The sequence below is a fragment of the Poecilia latipinna genome, unplaced genomic scaffold (assembly GCF_001443285.1).
Source record: "Poecilia latipinna isolate Pla-1442-1.1 unplaced genomic scaffold, P_latipinna-1.0 Scaffold1146, whole genome shotgun sequence".
Lineage (NCBI taxonomy): Eukaryota > Metazoa > Chordata > Actinopteri > Cyprinodontiformes > Poeciliidae > Poecilia > Poecilia latipinna.
The window spans coordinates 15,507-35,350 of NW_015113762.1; the positions used below are offsets into that span (position 1 = coordinate 15,507).

At 37.7% G+C, this 19,844-nt stretch overlaps 1 long non-coding RNA gene across 1 annotated transcript; it reads left to right on the top strand.

Annotated features, from left to right (window-relative positions):
• The first annotated feature begins 3,186 nt into the window (after positions 1 to 3,186).
• On the top strand, positions 3,187 to 4,329 carry LOC106960012 (uncharacterized). Its single transcript, XR_001427480.1, has 2 exons — positions 3,187 to 3,248; positions 3,825 to 4,329. It is a non-coding gene; the product is annotated as an uncharacterized LOC106960012 (long non-coding RNA).
• The last annotated feature ends 15,515 nt before the right edge of the window (positions 4,330 to 19,844 follow it).

A 19,844-nucleotide genomic window follows, 5' to 3' on the forward strand; every position in this document is an offset into this window, starting at 1 on the left:
ATTTGGTTAACTTAAATGAAAGAATATGTACTTTATAGTACAAACCACAGGGTGAAAATATCTTTATAAATCATTATATTATTTTTCCATGATGACAGGTGAGGCTCTGCCTCACCTGCTTCGCTTCCAAGCATTTGAATGGGGAAAATGCGAAAATTCAGCGATTTTGAAGAAGAAAAAAAAACAGATTTGGTTAACTTAAATGAACGAATAGGTACTTTATAGTACAAACCACAGGGTGAAAATATCTTTATAAATCATTATATTATTTTTCCATGATGACAGGTGAGGCTCTGCCTCACCTGCTTCCCCTGACCGCACGTCACTGGTGCTGTTTGTCGAAAAGTTGTGCTGTTTTAAGCAATAGGAGAATTCAACTGCAGTAGCCACGTTCAACCTAAGGAGGGCAGCACTGGGACTGAAAAGGAAAAATAACTGTTGTTAAGACAAGAAATATGAGCTGACTTAGGAGTTTTGCACAGTACCATAGTTCTGCCCGGTCTGTCCTTTCACAGACCTCGACCACCTGGACCATAAAGCTGTCAGGAGTCATGGCAGACGCGTTCTTTTCCTCCAACTCCTCATCTCTCTGTTTACATTTAAAGCTCCTCAGATGTTGGTTTTGTTGCCCAACACCTTTGCACACATTTACTGCGGGTTAGTATTTGTGTCTCTGGCCAAGGTATCTGTGATTGGTAAACAGAGAGCCTTATCAGGCCCCAGGAAGCTTTTCATCATCCAGGCTTCTCCAAGCTAGCATAGGCGTGTGTACACTGCAGGGAAAAACATGTGCTAAGTGAGTGTGTGTATAGATTTAGAGGTGTGTTTTAATTACTAAGCTCAGGTCCCAAAATCTGTTTCTCGGCTGCAATCAGATAAAAGTCAAGCTAACGAGGTCTCTCTTCATCATTAGCATTAATCTGTTTACCTTTAGGTTAGCTGTGCAAACGTATAAATCACTACGAGTACAAAATGGTGGAAGCTCTTTGTAACAATCTTGTCTTTGTTCAACTCCTTGGGTGGAGGAGATCCAAATCAGAAACATTCATCCTCATGGCAGCAGGTTGATTTTTAAACACCAAATCTGTGCGACCTCCATCTGACGCCATTTTTAAATCAGAGCACATCTTTACCTACTTTTTAGGGAAAGTTGCTAAAAACAACTTTTTATATCTGGAAACTGAAATTTTTGCCTGTTCATCTTTGCAAAATAGCCCAAGCTCAGTCAGATTTGACGGAGATTGTCTCTGATAACAGACAGCGTCCCCCACAGCATAATACTGCCACTGCCATGTTTAATCAATCCCTCCTGAAAGTTGCAACTTTGCTATCACAATTATTACTTGAAATTCACTCATTATTCACAAATTTTGCGTGGAATTGCAACTTCCACCAGTCTTTGCAACTCTTCCTCAAATCTGATCAGTCACCTTAGTGCTTTTTGTATTTCCTTTCCTGATCAATCACTGCAACTCAGCTCAATTGTGATCACTCTGTCTTTTGGAAATTTGAGTAATTTTCAAACTCAAACTACTTTATTGATCCTAAAGGGAAATTAAAAGTTGTTGTAACTCATGTTAATTCAGATTGCAACTAACTTTCTAATTTATCTTCCTATTTCATGTCTCTTGAAAATCGAACCTGAAAGGTAAGAGCATGTGTGACACTATCAGTAACATTTGCATTTTCTTTCTTTTTTTGCAAAAACCATTTTTGACAAATTTTGTATGATTTGCTTAAACTGTGCTTATGTTATCAATATTCTTCTTTTGGACTTTGGCAGCTCCTCAGGACAAGATTTTATAACTGGAGTTGTTGCTTTTCCAGCTCAGTCAGACCACTGACCAATCGTGCTTGAGTTCCGCTATTTGTGTTGCTAGGTAACAGGCTGGGTTTTGCTGGAGTTGCTAGGTAACAGCACAGTGCCTTTGGAATGTGTCTTAACTACCTGGAGCTTTTTGAAACGGACACCAAAAACATTAACTTATTGCCGAAAAAACTTCTGGGTGTTTCTTTTTAAAGAGCTTGGGCTGTTTTTAGAAGCAGTTGAGACCCAAGTGAAAGTACAAAAACGTTGCCAAGTGTTTCATTTATCTTGAACTGATTTGGGTTACCCATTGGAGGTAACCTCAGCGCAACATTGAGGTCAAGACAACAAATTTAAAACAGCCTCTTAAACTGAAATCTCAGACCCTTCACATGAGTTCCTCCTCCCATGTGGCTTGATCAACAGCTTCCACCAGTGAGCTCCTTTCTCTTGGCCACCAAGTGGTAATAATTTCAGGAGTCTCCCGGTTTGTGTTTGGAGCTTGTTGCCTAAGCCCTCCTGCAGGTCAGAAGTCTCTGAGCTTTGAGAAACAGATGCACACGATTAACTCGGACCACTTCAGATTGGTCGCTCTTTGAAGTCCAAGTTCCTTTTCTGTGACATTTTCTTTTGGAGCCCGGTGACTGTAACCAGAGACAGAAGGGGGGAGGCGAGCTGCTGGGGAAGAAGTAGGAGGGTGTGGGTCCTATTGGGCGGTCTGACTCTGAAAGGAAGAATGCTGAAAGTTTGTCTGTGTAGCTCATACAAATTGCTCTGTTGCTCTATATCTGATTTGGTTCTCAAAAACAAAATCACAGCACCTGCAAACACACTTGTGCCTAAAAAGTATCAGTAAACCCCAAAAAATAACAATCAATAGAGAAACTATTAGCTTTTGCTTTTTTGTTGTTTTTTTTGTCACCCTGTCATCCTCTGGACAAGCAGTTTCCAGAAGTTTTCAGTCAATTGTCAATTTGTACTTCACTAAATTAGAGGTTCCCAAATGTTTCCATATGTTGGAAAAGATATGGAAAAGGGGCATTAGCTTTTGGGCAAGGATTCCTTAAGCAAACTCACAGCCAATGCTACAAAATATGTGAAGAAGCACCAACCTTTAGTCTCTATTCAGTAATTATTACATTGGTTTAGCATAAATCCTGCCTCATATTTTCTGATTTTAGTTGTCCATCCTTTTCTAGGAGCAAAACAGCTAGATGAATCAGAAATATGAGCATGACAAATAACAGTTCAATAAGTCATTTTACTCTACAATGATTGAAAACAGATTAAATTTTATGATTAAAAAAATATTAAAATTTTGGTTAAAAAAAGTATTATTCATTTTTTTATTTTTGCTTTTTTTTCCCCCATCTTCAGGCAGCCTTAGCGCCCCCTGGTGGCCCCTACTTTGAAGAACTCTGCGCTAAATAACCTTCATGAGGTAAATCCAAATAAAAACATGTTTTTATGAAACTTTCCCAGTAAAAAAAAAAAAAAAACGGGGGATATTTATTGTTACAAAAACGGAAAACAAGAAATTCAGAATATGATGAGTACATATTTGTACAGACTAGAAAGTTTCTAACTTTCAGAGGCGGATCCACAGGGGTGGGCAAAGGGGGCAACTGCCCTCCCTACAGTAGACCCTTGACCCATCCCACATGCCCTCAAATTTTATGTCGTTAAAAATCATATTTTTTTTTGTCCAGAAGCCTTTTATAGCCTTCAAATTAAATATTAATCCAGGAAAAACTTTTCTCCAGTAAAAGCAGCACTATTTCAAAAATATTTTTACTTAACAGCAAAAAGTAGCTGTTCATAAAATTATTTTAATAAAAAAATGTAAATGATAACACCTGATTTAATATTTAGAAATTATGTCAATAGACTGACAAAATTGAAATCAAACAATTAAAGGGGGAAAAATCTGGAAAAATTTCACTTAAAAAAAGAGACATATATTTGCAGCAGAATTTCTCCTTTTTTGTAGGTTTTTTATTTTATTTTATTTTTCAAGGCAAGCCACAAGAGAAGCGTTGGTGATGGTTTAGATATTGTCCTGCATTTCTCCTCCCATCTGTTTCCAACATGCTGGTGAGCCGAGACGAACCGACCCGGCCAAGAAATGTCACTGATGTGTTTGAAAATTCATTGCCTCACATCTCATCAGTAATGAAGTGTTTGAAACAACTAGAAGCGAGCGTGGAAAAGAAGAGGAACAGACGAGATCCAGAGGATTCGTGACAAATCCTCTGCATGTTTCTAATGGCTCAAAAAGTCACACACCACTTTTGTCTGGTCATTAATAAAGTTAAAAGCCTCCAAAACGCTTGTTTTTTTAAAGTGACATCTGGTCCCTCCTCATTTAGAGGGTGGCAATGACAAAATCACATCTGGGCATGCTCAGATTGTGAAAAACACAGACCTCTTTAAGTCACTTATGCTTTGATTTTATTTTAAAATGTGTTTTTTTTTTTTTTTTTTTTAAACATCCAATAAACTCTGTACCTTGAGGTTTTACATCAGGGGTGTCAAACTTATTTTCATTTTGGGTCATATCAAAAATCTTAGTGTTTTTAAAGGGCCAGTTGTGCCAGAATGTATTGATAAAACCTATTGTATTTATAAAATGCTGAAACAAACAGCTATTTATTAATATTTCAAAAGTATTTCTTAAAATAAATAACATTTAACATCTCTCCAAAGTGATCAGTCTCTCCATGATTTTGTGATTGTTTCAGTGTTTTTTTTGCATTGAAAATTACAGATTTTATTATGCTAATTTTTTAAAGGAATTTTTACATTATTGGTGCTAATTTATGATGTTAAAAGTTACTTTTTTTACTTGCCATATTGATAACGGACTACAACTTGACATCAACTAAAGCTGAGGCAACACTGACTAAAACCCAAAGTTTTTGATCAATTTTGAGAAAAATTTGCAGTCAAATCAGAAAAAAACGTGGGGATCTGTTTGATTTAGTGTGAATTTTGCAGATTTGTGAAAAACTGGAGGAAGTTATTTATGTAATTTGGAGTCTAGAGGGCCACATAATAAGCTACGGTGGGCCAGATTTGGCCCCTGGGCCTTGAGTTTGACACATCTATTCTAAATGTTTGCAAACCATTTTTGAAAGGGAGCATTTATCTAATCTAATCTGCAAAAGGCTGGAGCATAACTCCCTGGGGGTGATTAGAGCAGGAAAGCAGTTTCTACTCTGGCAGACTCAGAGATTGTGAGCTAATTACCCTACAAATCTGTAGCCACAGTTTCTAATTTTCTACTTGTTCCATTTTACTATCTACTTTATATTCTTAATCAGTCCACCTGTTTCAACTCTTCAAGCAGTCCTCCCAGTCATACTTTAAGGGTTTTTCTTTGCGTCTTGTTGTGTTGCCCTTGTTGGTTTCCAAATATTCAAGTTACTTTTTTTGTTAAACCTACATTTCCTACCTAATGTCTCATCAACATCCTGTACAGGTTGGCAAAATGTAATCAGTGTAATCAGTTGGCCTAAAAGGAGAAGAATATGATGTAGATTCATAGTGTAGAAGAAGCAGAGGAGAAAGACAAGAATAAAAGGTTAAAGGCTAAATGAAACATTTTTATCTTTCCATTTGGGTCTCTAATATTCCTAAAAACATTTCAAGCACTTAACAAAACACTCAGGCATATTTTTTGACAATATGTTAATGTTTTGGAAAAGAAATGGTTTCAAAAAACTTTAGAATGTAACGTCACAAATCCGCAGTCACTGGCCCTCACCTAGCAACCTCGGGGAAGCCCAGGCTGTTACCTAGCAACCTCAGGGAAGCCCAGGCCGTTACCTAGCAACCTCGGGGAAGCCCAGGCCTTTACCTAGCAACCTCGGGGAAGCCCAGGCCGTTTCCTTGCAACCCAGCTGGTTTTACGAGTATGCACTGTATAATGGTGCAAATTAGCAATACGTTCACTAAACGGACAGTAAGCTCAATTTTCTGGCGAGACCATACGATTGGTTTGAGGGAACATCTTTTACCGTTCACCGAGCTGCGGTCATGGGTCATAAAAAAGTGGAAATGCAAACACGATCAGAGGACTGTGCTCTGATCAATAAATCAATAAATGTATTAATTTATTGATTAATAAATGCGCTGTTGGGATTGCTTAATACGCCCCTTAAGGCTTTAAGGGGCGTATTAAGCAAGCTTTGTTTAGTAATACTAAACAGAGTTTGCTGGAACTTTTAAAGAGGATTTGTTATGTATTTTTTAGGCATATAGTTCCAGTTTATAGCAAAATCAAGTAACTGTCTTACCTTCAGTTGTTACAAAAATGCTGTAAAACAAGACTTAAAAGAAATTGGACTTAGTAATTTAATGTTTTGAAAGTGGTATCTGTCTCTTTAAGAAGCTTCTCTTTCTGACAATATGCCTTCAGCAAGTCATAACTTTTGGGGGAAGAAAATTTCAAAACGTATATCTTGAACTAGTAGCAGAAAATTGTTAGTTTAAAAACATTAAGTTCACATGCATCAGATAAACAGTTTATTATTTCAGGTACATTTTGCTCATTGTAATATTTTGCCGTCTTTGACTCCAGTTTAATGCCTATTGGTCATCTACAAAGCATATTTGACCATTTTACACAATTTTAAAGCTTCAAATAAATTTACTGTTTGTCTAAACATGGGTAAAGCTAATCCAACTTGTTCGAAAACAGAGTAAAACCATCAAAGAGTCCATTATTATTACTTACACATACAGATCACATCAGGGGTTGTGTTTATGTCCTCAATAAGCACAAGAACTCAAATCATCTACATTCACTATAATATAAAGCACCATATACCCCACAGCAACTCATAGAAAAGTGGATTATCTTTCCACTTCCCTCAGCTCTTGATGTTATGCAAACAAGATGGAGAAATAAATCTGGTGACCGAGACGTCACGGCATCGACTTCTTTAAACAAGAAGAGCGAGATCTGTCGGGCTTTATGTCCTAATATGCTGCAGCTGATCCACTCGGCTTTCACAGCCTCATTCCATCTTTCACTCACAAGATTATAACAGATTTTTAATAAGACACAGATTCCACATTCCTCTGTGGACTGTAAATGCCTGTGGGCATCCAAATCTTATTGTTCGCCCTCATCTTGAAACAATCTGATGATGACAAAAAGCCTGTGACACGCACACACAGACACAATGTTCTCATCAAGAACTGGGTTTAAGGAGAGGCTGGGTGATGGTTTACATATTGCGCTCAAGCTCCAAGAAAACGAAGTTAGAGTTTTGGAAACTTTGAAGAAGATGATTAAAACGACTTCTCATAAAGTTTCGTATTGAATTATTGTTGAACCTGCTTTGTCGTGACGCTGATCTAGTTCCAGGAACATACTGTGATGGTCTAGAGTTCAACCATGAGGGATTTCTTAAATTAAATTTTTTTGTCTTTTCTTTTTATAAAAATTGCACGCTTCCATCGTGTAAACTCACATTCCTGTGGTTGTATTAGTAGAACAAACATCCGAGATGATTCAGAACCCATTTAGAAGGTACAAAATGATCTTAACTCACACTGCTGAATCTGGCTGCAAGGTGGTTGGGGTCAGAACAGGGGCGGGCAACTCCAGGCCTCGAGGGCCGGCTTCCTGCAACTTTCAGATGCACCTCTACTTCAACACACCTGAGTCAAATAATGAGGTCATTAGCAGGACTCTGGAGAACCTGACTGCACTTAGGAGGTGATTCAACTATTGGATTCAAGTGTGTTGGGCCAGGGAAACGTCTAAGAGTTGCAGGACACCGGCCCTCGAGGACCAGGACTGCCCTCCCCTAGGTTAGAAGGTCTTGATTTCAGTAGCTGAGGTGTTTCTGTAACGGGGAGATTGAGTGCTGGTTTGTCTCCAGATATAAACAAAGGCCATTCTTCAAGACAAGTGAATGTGTCGTTGAAGTAAGACAGAAAGGCGTTTCTTAACTATACTTGTCCTTATCTTGTGGTGTATTCACACCAAACGCATTTTGGTTTATATTCAAAGTCTATGTGGAGGCGCGTTGAGGGTGTCGGACATGTCAAAATAGCTCTAGCTGTTGTTTTCCGTTGCCGGCCTGTTTGTTGGACACATTTGACGTGTAAAACGCTCCAAACGCATCGCGATGGGTCCTCAACAAGCCTCCACGTAGACTTTGATTGTAAAACAGACGTGCCTGATGCATGAAATGTGCTTGGTGTGAAGGCACCATTAAGGGCAAAGGCTACCAGAATAGACGCAATGCATGGCGCAGTGGTTAAAGCGGGCTCCCCCCACGTAGAGGTTGTATAAATGTTTTTTAAAAAATAATCTGACCCGACTTTGTTGAACTTTTCTGCTCCACTGCTGAAGAATAAATGCAGGATAATGTTCTGCATTTACTTTGGTTCGGTGTGTGGAAACACCCCTATTCCTCACTGTTCGGCATGGTGGAGGTTCTGTGATGGCATGGGTCTGTTTCCATGGTAACATTTGACCATGAGTTAATGAACTCTTACCATTCACTCACCGTACTATGTTACTTCTGACCTGTGTATTGGAAACCTTTGTTTGGCTTTCACAACCACCATAATGTCCCACAGTGGATTATGGGTAGCCAGTGACATCAGAGGACTTTAGTTAATTTAAGTTTAGCAAAATAAAATTTGCCTCTTTAATTTCAGGTGTCCTAATGAAATTGTTATCTCCACCTACTGGTTTGACAGTGGTACTTTATTTTCTTCCATCTTGTTTCTATTTTTTCCTCCCCCAAAAAAGTGCCTAAATTAATCCACTGTGATGGAAGTCCCATTATTAATGGGGAAAAATAGTGAAAGATATATTAACAGGGCTAAACTGAATATTTATTTTTATTATTATTATTATTTCATTTAGTCCAACTGAAGGGAAGAACTTTTATCTCTCCTAACAAGATGCAGATATGCTGATTCCAGCCAGTAGGTGGCAATAAGAGGACAAATAGTCCTCCTGTATGTAATTATTTATTCTATATTGCTATATTAAAGTATTTTTTTTACATCCTACACCAATGGAAAAGTTTGCTAGACTTAGATGAACTGATAAAAACAGATTTATTATTTTTATGGCATCTCTCTCTGCTGAGCCTACAAAGCAAAATAGTTTTTTTTTGTTGCTTTCTGTTCATAGATAAGTAGAACCATTGTTTTTTTTAACATTCCTGGACTTTTATAGCATAATTATCCCTTTTCTCTTCTTTGAGGCATGTGACAGCTCCAAATGAATTGCTGGGATTATAACGAAGGCTTCAGAAAAGCAGGAAAACCGTGTTTAAATATGTCTGGTGGGTCACCGACGGCTCAACACTTCCTCACATCGCACAAACACCTGTGGGTACATAGACTTTTATGCTACATTCATGACCCTGTACATAGCATAAATACATGGCATGCAAATTAAAATGTTTAGTTCTCTGTAGTGTCAAATTTCCCTTCAATGCAAACAATCACGTATACACATGTGCTGTGACTTATGGGAGAGTCAGACACTGCTGAGTGGCTTCATTGTTGATGACAAGGGCCCCGTGAAGGAAGAAAAGGCTTCCTGTCTGTGATCTTGTTGTTGTGGAGACAGAAGGGCCCCCAGTAAAACAGATCATCCCGAACGCTTTGATCTTTAAGAGGAAAACCAAAAAAAGATCCTTAAACTGCCTCAGTTCGTCCACATGAAACAAACCACTGGCATAGTTTTGATGTTTTTTCTGTCGACAGCTTTCATCTGACTCGAAGCCTGGAAAAGAAATCTCTTCTTTAAAAACTTTTAAAACTAGGAATTTGGGTGTTTAAAAAGAAACTCTTTGTCTGAGGCTGGAAATATTGAATTGTTCTGGGGAGACAAAGAGCTGCTCTTTATTCAGACATGTTGTTAAAGGGCTAAAAGAATATCCATAAAGGCAGTCATTGACGTTCTGACTGTGTACTTTATATTTTATGTCAAGACCCGTCTTTTCAAGTTTAGTAGACCAATTAAACATAATACTTTACATGTATTTGTACTGAAAACATCTACATAGCAAAAAAGGACAAGGAGGGTTTTGGTCTGACCTTGTTGGTCCTTTGTTATAAAACTGTATTTTTACTCTTGTAACTGTTTCCATTCATTTCAAAGCCAAAAATAGGATAGAAATTAAATATCCATCTGCAAAAACAACTAAGCTCTTATTTTATGAAACTCATTTGCGGATTGGCTGAAGCTGTTCAGATGGTTGCATACATTTCAAACATTCACGCACACAAGAGAATTAGATCATAACATTTCAGATGCCAAAATAATAATGGGGAAAAAAAGTGAACTGACCCTTTACTACACCTCTGAAATGGAAGCAGCTTATAGAAGTTTATTTGTATAGTACATTTCAGCAACAAACCAATTCAAAGTGCTTTACATAATAAAAACAAAGAACATATCACATTGGGTTGACGTAATAATGGAAAATAACAATGAAAAGGGGCGATGGCAGGAATTTATCCATCCCAGTCAGTGGGTTGTGGGATAGTCAACAACAAATCACTTGTTTTTCCCAGCAGCCATTGTACAGCACATACACCAATAAAACCAGCTGACCAAACATGCTGGAGCTCAGCTTGGGTTGCTAGGTAACAGACTGTTGTTTGCTAGGGTGGTGTTTTTAAGCAGTTGCGACCCAAATGGAAGTACAAAAACATCCAAAGTCCCGTCTGCCTCTGTCGTTGTGTCCTTGGTCCTGACTCTCTTCAACCACTTTGCATTGCATGGCAGCCTCAGTGTGCCCCAGGGCAGCTGTGGCCACTGTCCAGTAGCTGCCACCACCAGTAGGTGAATGTGTGCATGACGGAAGAGTGTGAAGAGTTCTATTTAGTTGAAACACCACGATTGCAAAATTGTGTGTGTTTTTTTTAAAAAAAACATTAGCAGAATGTGTACAAAGATTTGCTCACATTTGTAATGGAAACCAGTGATTTTTAACTCTCTACACTTTAAAGCTACTAAGTTCACACAAATATATGTTAGGTTGGTTTCCTTAACCTTTCTGGGGTTTATAATCAGCCACTACCTCTTCTTAAATGATTTATGTCAGTATGAGGACATATGAACCAACAACACTCCTGGACCATCTTAGTGATACCTCTTACGACGTTTGATGCTCCAACTACAGATCAAAGTGTAATTTGATAGCATCTTATTACCTTTGCATTAGTTGTTCAAACCTGTCTGAACAAAGTGCAATCTGTTCCTTTAGATCTCAGCTGTCTAAAAGCTGCAGGAGTTGGCATGAACACATGTTTGTGTTTAGGTACCACTGATTGACAGAGGATGTTGCTCCAAGGTCGTGTTTCCAAAGGTAGCAACTCTCTACATTTGATCTAAAGACAGTTTTGAGGGTCCAACCCTGAAGTCAGGAAGGGTTGTTTTGATCAGGGCTGATGTTTTTCATGAGCAGACATGTTTGTGCAGGGATTTCTAAGCACACATACTCAAAGAAGACTGTGGTTAAATCTGGCAAACACAGTTCTATTGACATAATCTCATAAAAATGATGTTTCACTAATATAATAGAAACTGACAATAAACTTCCAGAGGTTTTAGACTTCTTGGAACATCCCCTAAAGCGTAGAAAGAGATGAGCGTGGGAGCCAGACTATCTGTATGAGGGAGGCGGTCGGAGCATGAAGATTGATGGATTCTTAAAGCATTTCTATTGATGTGTGCTGCAGTTTACCATGTGGACGGACAGATGTGTGGTTCTTGTGTGTGAAACAGAATTTGTCCCAGATTTTCTCTCTTCTTCTTCCTCCCTCTTTGCTCTCTTCTTCTCTCTGTTGGCTGTATTAAAAAAAAAAAAGCTTTGATGTGGCATTCTCAGTGTTGTGACCACAAGCCCAAAAGGAACCAGATGCTCTTTGGACTGGCTTGTGGTAGATTGGCAAATATATAAATAAAAAAAAGAGGAAGAAAGAGAAGATGGGCTGTGTTGGTGGGGGCTGACTTACTGTAAATTAAGCCACACTAAAGCAGGACTTAGTAGCATTATCGTCACCAAAAGTCAGAAGAGACTAATGGAGACATGAGCTGGAAATGCTCTTTGTGTAACTGCTTGTTTTTGGCACAAAAAATAACATCATCGGCATAGATGGGCGCTTTATTTTAAAACCAGAGCTGGAAAGATCAACATTTGAGGCCAGAAACATGAAGATGAAGAAACTTTGTTGTGGTAAAACAAAGCTACTTAGGAAGCCAACTTGAAGATTATTTTTACATTTCTAGACATGCACAGTTGTGATGAACCGAGCAGTGAAAGGACAGCAGATCACAGGTTAAAGTCCAGGTTAAAGTTCATAAAAGGGCTTTTATTTAGCCCAAAAAAAACAAACTTGGGTGAATTGGATGATGTAATGGTAGAAATAATAAAGCATTCTCTCTTTCCTGTTATTAAAGTTAAAGATTAAACAGGAGTTTATGTGCAATACAAAACATTTTCATTACATTTTTTTGCACAAAATCATTCTTAGATAATTATATTTTAGGCTGCCTATTTTGAGCTCCTTTCAGAATGAGCTGTTTTAAATCCAAATAAGCTGCTGCTGGCCACACCTCCAACTCAACATTTACACTGGCACATTAAAATGCCTGCAAATAAATGCACAATTATAGAACTGTGCATCCTTGAAAAGCAGAAGTGGAGCCTCCTGCACAACCAACAAGAATCCTTCAAGTGATTTCTGGATAGTTAACAACAAATCACTTTTCTTTTCTAAGATAAGGTAAGGTAATTTTATTTATATAGCACATTTTCAGCAACAAGGCAATTCAAAGTGCCTTGTTGCTGCAAATGTCTAGTAGACACTGTACAGCGCATCAAGCAGTAAAACCAGCTGACCAAACATGCTGGAGCTCTACTCGGGTTGCTAGGTAACAGACTGTTCTTCACTGGCATTGCTAGGTGAGGTGTAGCGTCTGCTGATTACCAAAAGATGTCAGGGGGGTGTTTATAAGCAGTAGTGAATGTAAATTTTGCATAATAGAGCCCCTTTAAGATTGTTTTATTGTAAAAATGCACCTCAAAACCCAAAACTGGTTGCTGTTGCAACTTTAGTTTTTACAACGTGAAACTGGTATTTTGATAAATTCGTTTAGTAAGTCCTAAAGTCAATCTAAATGGAACCTTTCTTTGTTTATGTGAGGGAAAACTGTAGCTTGATGCTTCTGTTTTATTTTTCTTCATAGCTTTTACGGTGCGTTCAACACATTCTTCAAAGAAATGTTTTGAATTATCATTGACAGCTGATGATGCTACACTCTTTCTGTTACTAAAATGAATTTCAAAAATACAAACTTTGCAGTAGGAGATGTTGGTGTTTCCTCTAAAGGACTGTGAAGTCTTCTGAACATGTGATGACGCAGCTGTTTCTCTATGTTCATCGGTCCTACGCTTGAGAACCGTAACGTCTGACCGCCGGGCCACCAACAACCACACGAGCATCAGCAGCAGCGCCAAACACAAGCCGAATCAAATCCATCCTTCTCCCAAAAAGGCCTGCACCGCACCGTAGCATGAAACCTCACGGCAGTTATGATTTAGGACCGTCATGTGACACAGCAGATTGGCAGAAAGCCCACGCTGCTCCATCTCCAACCACGGCCACAAAAACATGAAACCGTACATTAAGAATTTCCCCTGAGCGACTGGTGAGCGGAGACAAATTAGATGCACTTCCATCTAGATGCTACAGGCCCACATAGCCACTCTTCTTGGATGTCTCCTCTTGTTTTCATTTGCATTCCCCTACAGAGGTGTACATGATATGAAGTGTTTATCTTTACACATCAGATAACTGTTTATACAGAAAACCAGTCCAAAGCCGAGTAGCAGAAAGACTGGGCAGTAGACGCAGAATGGTGAGTATTGCAATGTTTTGATTGGACAACAATCAAACCCAGCGTAGAATAAACAGAGAAGAAACACTGACTGATTGTGTTTATTAAAAATGAAGACAGATCAGGCTTTTTTTTTGTTTTAACGAGCTGCAGGATCAGAACCTGTTTTACCGTCGAGTCCGTAAACACAGAGGAGTTCGTCTTGCTGACATTAGTGCAGAGGCGTACTGACATCTTAGATATAAACAATGACCTGTTTGTACCAGAACCACATGAAACGCATTAAAATCTCTCTGAAAGCTGAGAGAACATTTTGGCACCAAAAAAATACAGACTCCTAATTTTGGATTTTCCCCTTTAACAATCCAGTGCCATATTTGTGGACGTTGTCGGTAGGAAGGCAGAAACGTCTGGGTCCCACATTGTGAAATGTGCTGAAGAAGTTAAACATGGGTCAAGTTTTTAATTATTGACCTGCTTTACTTTCTGTATAGGGCTTTGTTTTCTGTTAATTTTCTTCTTTATTAAAGTGAAACTAACCTCCAAATCCACTTGTTTTTTTTTTTTTTTGTTTTTTTTTTGCTTACAATCTGTTTAATTAGGGCTCTGTCTTTATGTTTCTGTGTGACTTTTGACATTTTTATGTAAACTTGTTTAGTTATAGAATATTTTGCCTAAACTCGTCTCCTATTTAGGTGGATTGTTGCCTAAGTTGTTGAAATTTTCTTTTGGTTTCAGCAATGCAGCTCGCTACAACTTCGTCACATCCTCATGTTCGGGTATGAAAATATTTGTTGCTAGTCGCTTCCTTGAAAAAGTTACTATAGCATCTGAAAAAAATGTCAGATATGCGCCATTGATAAAATTACTTAATTAAGCACAATGCTATATGGACACTTCACTCCCCTCTGGATGCTGAATGCTTGAAACTGGAAGTAAGTTAGACTGATGATTTACCTTCTCAGTTAAGTTTCTGAGTAATTAGTTTCTCAGACAGACTTAAAATTCAGTTCCCAGACAATTAGTTGATCTTTTAATATCCATCTTTTTTGCATCTTTGTCATTTGGCATGAGGAAGGCTGCAGCCTAAAGAGGTCACCAGTTTATCACAGGTCAAGAGGCGCACAGGACAAATAACTAAGCACACAAACTCATGCCTAAGAGCAGTTTAGAGTAGCCAATTAACCCAAACTCAATGCAGAAAGAAACAGGCAAGGATATGAACTAAGAACCATTTTTTGCAAGGTACCAGTGCTAAGTACTGTACTACTCTGAGGCCAATCTTTCAATATGAAAAATTTAAATGAGAAGGTGACGTTATAACAAAAACTCACAAACCTTCTCCATATATAGTCGAACACTATGAATCCCACACCACTGACCTTAATAAACACACAGTATTCAGAACAGGAGTGTGTTGAAGCTGACATATTTTAAAAGTTTGGACTTGATGTTCCACAAAAGCTTCTTCATTTCCTCATGATTAGACCTCAGCAAGACATTTTTACAAGCCACTGTAAGATGAGAAACAGTGATGATTTGCAGTAAAATAGGAACCATCTCATTTTCCCAAATGTTTGCACATAAATCAAAAACATTTGCAAGAGCCTTCACTGTCAAAACAGAGATTCAGTCATATTGTTTAGATCAAATTTGATCTCTGTGAAGCCCTGACATAAATAAAATGATCAGGGCGTGTGATTAAAAGAAGCTCAAGTCACTTAATAAATCCATTAAAACCAATGTTACAGACTGAGAGTTTGAGTGATGGACGCCTTCTTACCTCCCACCATCATAATCGCGCCTCTCTTTCTTGTCAGAAACATCCCAAGTGCCTCTTTTCTTCCTTTAGTTAGCAGAATATCCTGAGGGACGTAAAGCATTTATCAGCCATGCAGCTGCTTGTACCACCCAGGAGAAAATCCTTTGAACAAAAATAAGATCATAAATTGTATTTGACTTATTCATAATCCTCTAACTCTTGTTAAGTGCGTGATGTAAAGAATCTGTATCCAGCTGCTCTTAGAAATGAATTCTCAGTGTCTTTCTATAAATCATAGATATATATTTTTCAGATAAGTTGAAATTTAGTCTAATATTAAATTATTTTTAAAGTATTTGAAGTCTTTAAGGAATAATTTGCAGTTCTGGCATTAGCTGCATTTACACTATATTCCCCTAATGTAGAAAAACCACAATTTCGCAATTGTGGTGTTTCCATTAAATAAGAAATCCAATTAAAATCACACATAAATGAGCTTGTTCATATGATAAGTCATTAAAAACATGCTTCTGCCTCTTGTCTTTAATTGGTATGTTTCCATCATGTAAATTCATTTTCGTAATTTCAATTTTGCACAATTTTATGGTCAATGAAAATACAACTTGTGGTTTTCGTTTTGTCCTATCATCACTTTTTTTTTCTTTTTCTTTACTTTTGAACCACCTGATCACCTCGAGCTGAAAATTCAGTGCTTTAACTATTAAATAGCTGAATTTTTCAGGAACCAGATCCGATTCTCCTGTCCTGGCAGCTTCTTCACTCAGCATGCCGAGTTGAAGGAATCTTCATTGTTGTAGACCGAGTGTCTGCACAGCTTAGCATGAGATAAAGTTTAATTATTATCAGATCATTGCTGCAACAGTTAAGCAGCACTTGAGGAAATTATTTCCTGTAAAATATATATATTTTTTTATTGTTGGGTGCTGTGGTGGCACAGGGGCAAAGCACAACCCACGTATTGAGGCCTTGATCCTTGTGGCGGTGGTCGCAGGTTCGATTTCCGGCCTGGTGACATTTGCTCCATGTCTTCCCCCTCTCTCATTACCCTCTTTCCTGTTGAACTACTTTCAAAATAAAGGCCACTAGAGCCAACAAAACCTTTAAAAATATATTTTTATTGTTATTATTTTGTAGAAATCAGTTTTCACTTTAACATCAATTTTACATTATCATAATAATTAAGGGTTTTTTCTTGTAAATTTTGGTCAGAAAAGACTAATTTTGTTGATTATGTTTGATTTGTAAAAGCAATAAAAAGAGTAAAACATCCAGACACATTGTAGACACTATTTGTGAAACATATGGAAATGTGTTGCCAGAATAAAAATGTACTTAAAGCTGTTTATCTTCCTATGGCATTGAAAGGCAGGAAACATGGCTGATAGTGTAATGGTTGTTTCTAAACATATTCTTTTTAAATTTAAATAAAGGCCAAAGTGTCTGTGTCCTCAGTCATGAGCCACTGGAAACAGTTCACACTTTATAACATTTCTTAACCACATCTAGGTTTTGCAAAGTGTTTTATATGTTTTTTCTTCTTTTTCATTGAGTCTCGCCAGTGAGCTCATTAAAGCTGACATATTTTCATTTTTATTTGTATTCAGGCTGTGAGAAAAACCAAGTCCCAGCACCAGTCATTTAGTCTCGACAAATGCACTGCAGGCTCATTTTAAAACGGGCTGTCGCTGTTTTATTTCAGTGTCAAGATCCAGACATCAGCAGATACCTGAGAAACTTTATGCTCACAAACGACACTTACAGGCATCTTGATGGTAAAAAGAAATCCATCTTCCTGATCTATTTAGTTTGAACAAATCTCCATTTTGCCTGTGTGAAGGGACCAGTTTCTGGTGAAAGATTCCTCCATCCATTGAACAAATTCTCTTTTTGCCTAGGCAATGATCCCCTTTTCTTTTGTAACATTAACCTGTGGTTCCAGCACTTCAAAAACACAAACTCTTATCAAGTATCTTTGTCTAGTTTCTATTGCAAATATCTTGGTATATTTGAGACAAGACAAAATTAACTTAGAAGTAATTTTTCAGCAAGATATAGGAGCTTGTTTTAAGTTAATAATTCATTGGTATGGTTGGAAAATTCCACTAGCAGATTATTTTACTTGTATGATGGGAACAATATCTTGTTATAAGTGAAATAATATGCCAGTGGAACTACTACTTTTTCGTCAATAATAAGGAATTATTGACGTTAAAAAAAGCTCAGATATTTTGCTTAGAATATACATATGTTAGTTTTATCTTATTTCAAGTGAATTAAGATATTTGAACCAGAAGTAAAACAAAAAAAATTCTAGATCAATATTTTATGTTTTTGCAGTGCATAGATAGATTTTTTTTTTTTTACATGTTCTCCACTTACATGTTCTGACTGTTTGCTCCAAAATAATGCATTGCGTGTATTTTTGGTTGGACACGTAGTATAAATCACAGGCTGTTTCCTGTGAGAGCTGCAGAGTCAGCCTGTATGTTCACCGCGCAGCTGGCATCACAGACAGGGGCCCGTCAGATGAGGTCAGAGGCCCTCGAGCGGCCCGGAGCCCACAGGAACCACAAAAATCCTCACTCCACCGTGGGACTGCGACGGCTTCGCTCGCTTTTGGGTCATTTTTGAATGAAAAAACTATGGTGCTGCATCATGCTTTTTATTGCATTTACAGTATTTCATCTTATTTTTAGTTGGAGCCATCAGTTCTCCTTTGCTTTCACTTTGTTCTTCTGATTTGAGCCACAGGGAGCAGCCGGTTCTCATCCACAACTGGAAAACGGCCTCAGCAGTCCTGAAAACCGCCCAAGGTAAATGATCCATCAGAGGAAACATGACAGCTAATGGGCTCTGTGAGCGATTCGGGTTTGTTGTTAGGTTCCTGTTGCAAAGCCGGGTGTTTTCTTGTCAGCACTGCATCACATCTCGCTCCGTTTTCTGTCAGTCAGAGCTTCAGGAAATAATCATTCATATCCAAACTGCTTATGTTGCTGCATTATACACACTAATTAGCAATAGTATGTATGCTGCTCTACTTTTATCAGATTTTTCAGATTATAATCATAAATTTCAGTGTATTTTAATAAGATTTTGTATGTTATACCAAAACAATATTGTTCCAAAAGGGGCCCTGTTATGTAAAATTCACTTTTTGCACGTTTTTATACTTCCATTTGGTTCTCTACTGCTTCTAAAAACAGCCAACTCTGTTTTTCAGTAATAAGATCATGTTTTCTTGGTGTCTGGAAAAAGAGCCGTTTCAAAAACCTCTTGACCATTAAGTCACAATCAATGCATACATGTCGTTACCTAGCAACCTCAGCAGAGCTACACCTGTCTCCTAGCAACCCAAATGGAGTTCCAGGACGTTTGATTGGCTGGTCTTACAGCTGTATGTGCTGTACAATGGCTGCTGGAAAAAAAAAGAGTTTTGTTGATTCCAAAGTGTAAAAAAGATTGTATGATTTTCTTAAAAAAGTAAAATCTGAAAAGTGGCAGGCATTTGTGTTTATTCCTGCTGAATTAGTGCAATGCAGACGAGTCTTTTGGACTCTACCAGTTTTGTCTATCTTGCCCTGGAGCCACATGTGGCTCTTATCATTTCTTGGTATGTCTGCAGTTGTACCAAGCTCTGCATTCTCACATGGATCGAACAGCCTTCTTTGATATTTTCAAAATACTGGATTTTTTAAATAACTTCGCAACTTGATCCCTGTCCTGTTTGTTTCCTGATCTGCATGGTGCCGTTTGTCCTCTGAGGTCTTTACACAACAGTTGGATTTACACTGAGACAAAATTAGATGCTAATTAGATGACTATTCAAGTCACAATAACAAATTTCACTGGATATAAATTGCCACTGAAATAAATGATAAAAGTGATAAATGATAACATTTAGAGATAATTTCCAAGTAACATAATGGCATAATAGTGCAAGTTGACGCTATCAAAGATCAATAAACCTTAGTTTTGTACACAATACTTTTACTGGAAATGAGAAATATGTTAAATATCTAAAATAAAACACAAAAACAATAAATAAAACAGAAATAAAAACATGATCATGGAATCTCTGTAAACAAAATAGCTCTTCAAATAATATGAATTAATATTACCAAGCTTATTTTCATTTATTATGCAGTTAATTCATTAGCTGTAGTATTAGAGTAAAGGGAGGTGAATACAAATGTATGTCAAACTTTCCTGCAATACATTGTGTTAGTTTGTTTGATAAAAATCACTATAAGATATGCTGAAGTTTGTGGTTTTATTGTGACAAAACGTTAAAAAATGAAGAATAGATGTTCTTCTGGACAAAAGTAGATTTGGTCATTTTCATGGATTGGCTGTTTTTTATTTCC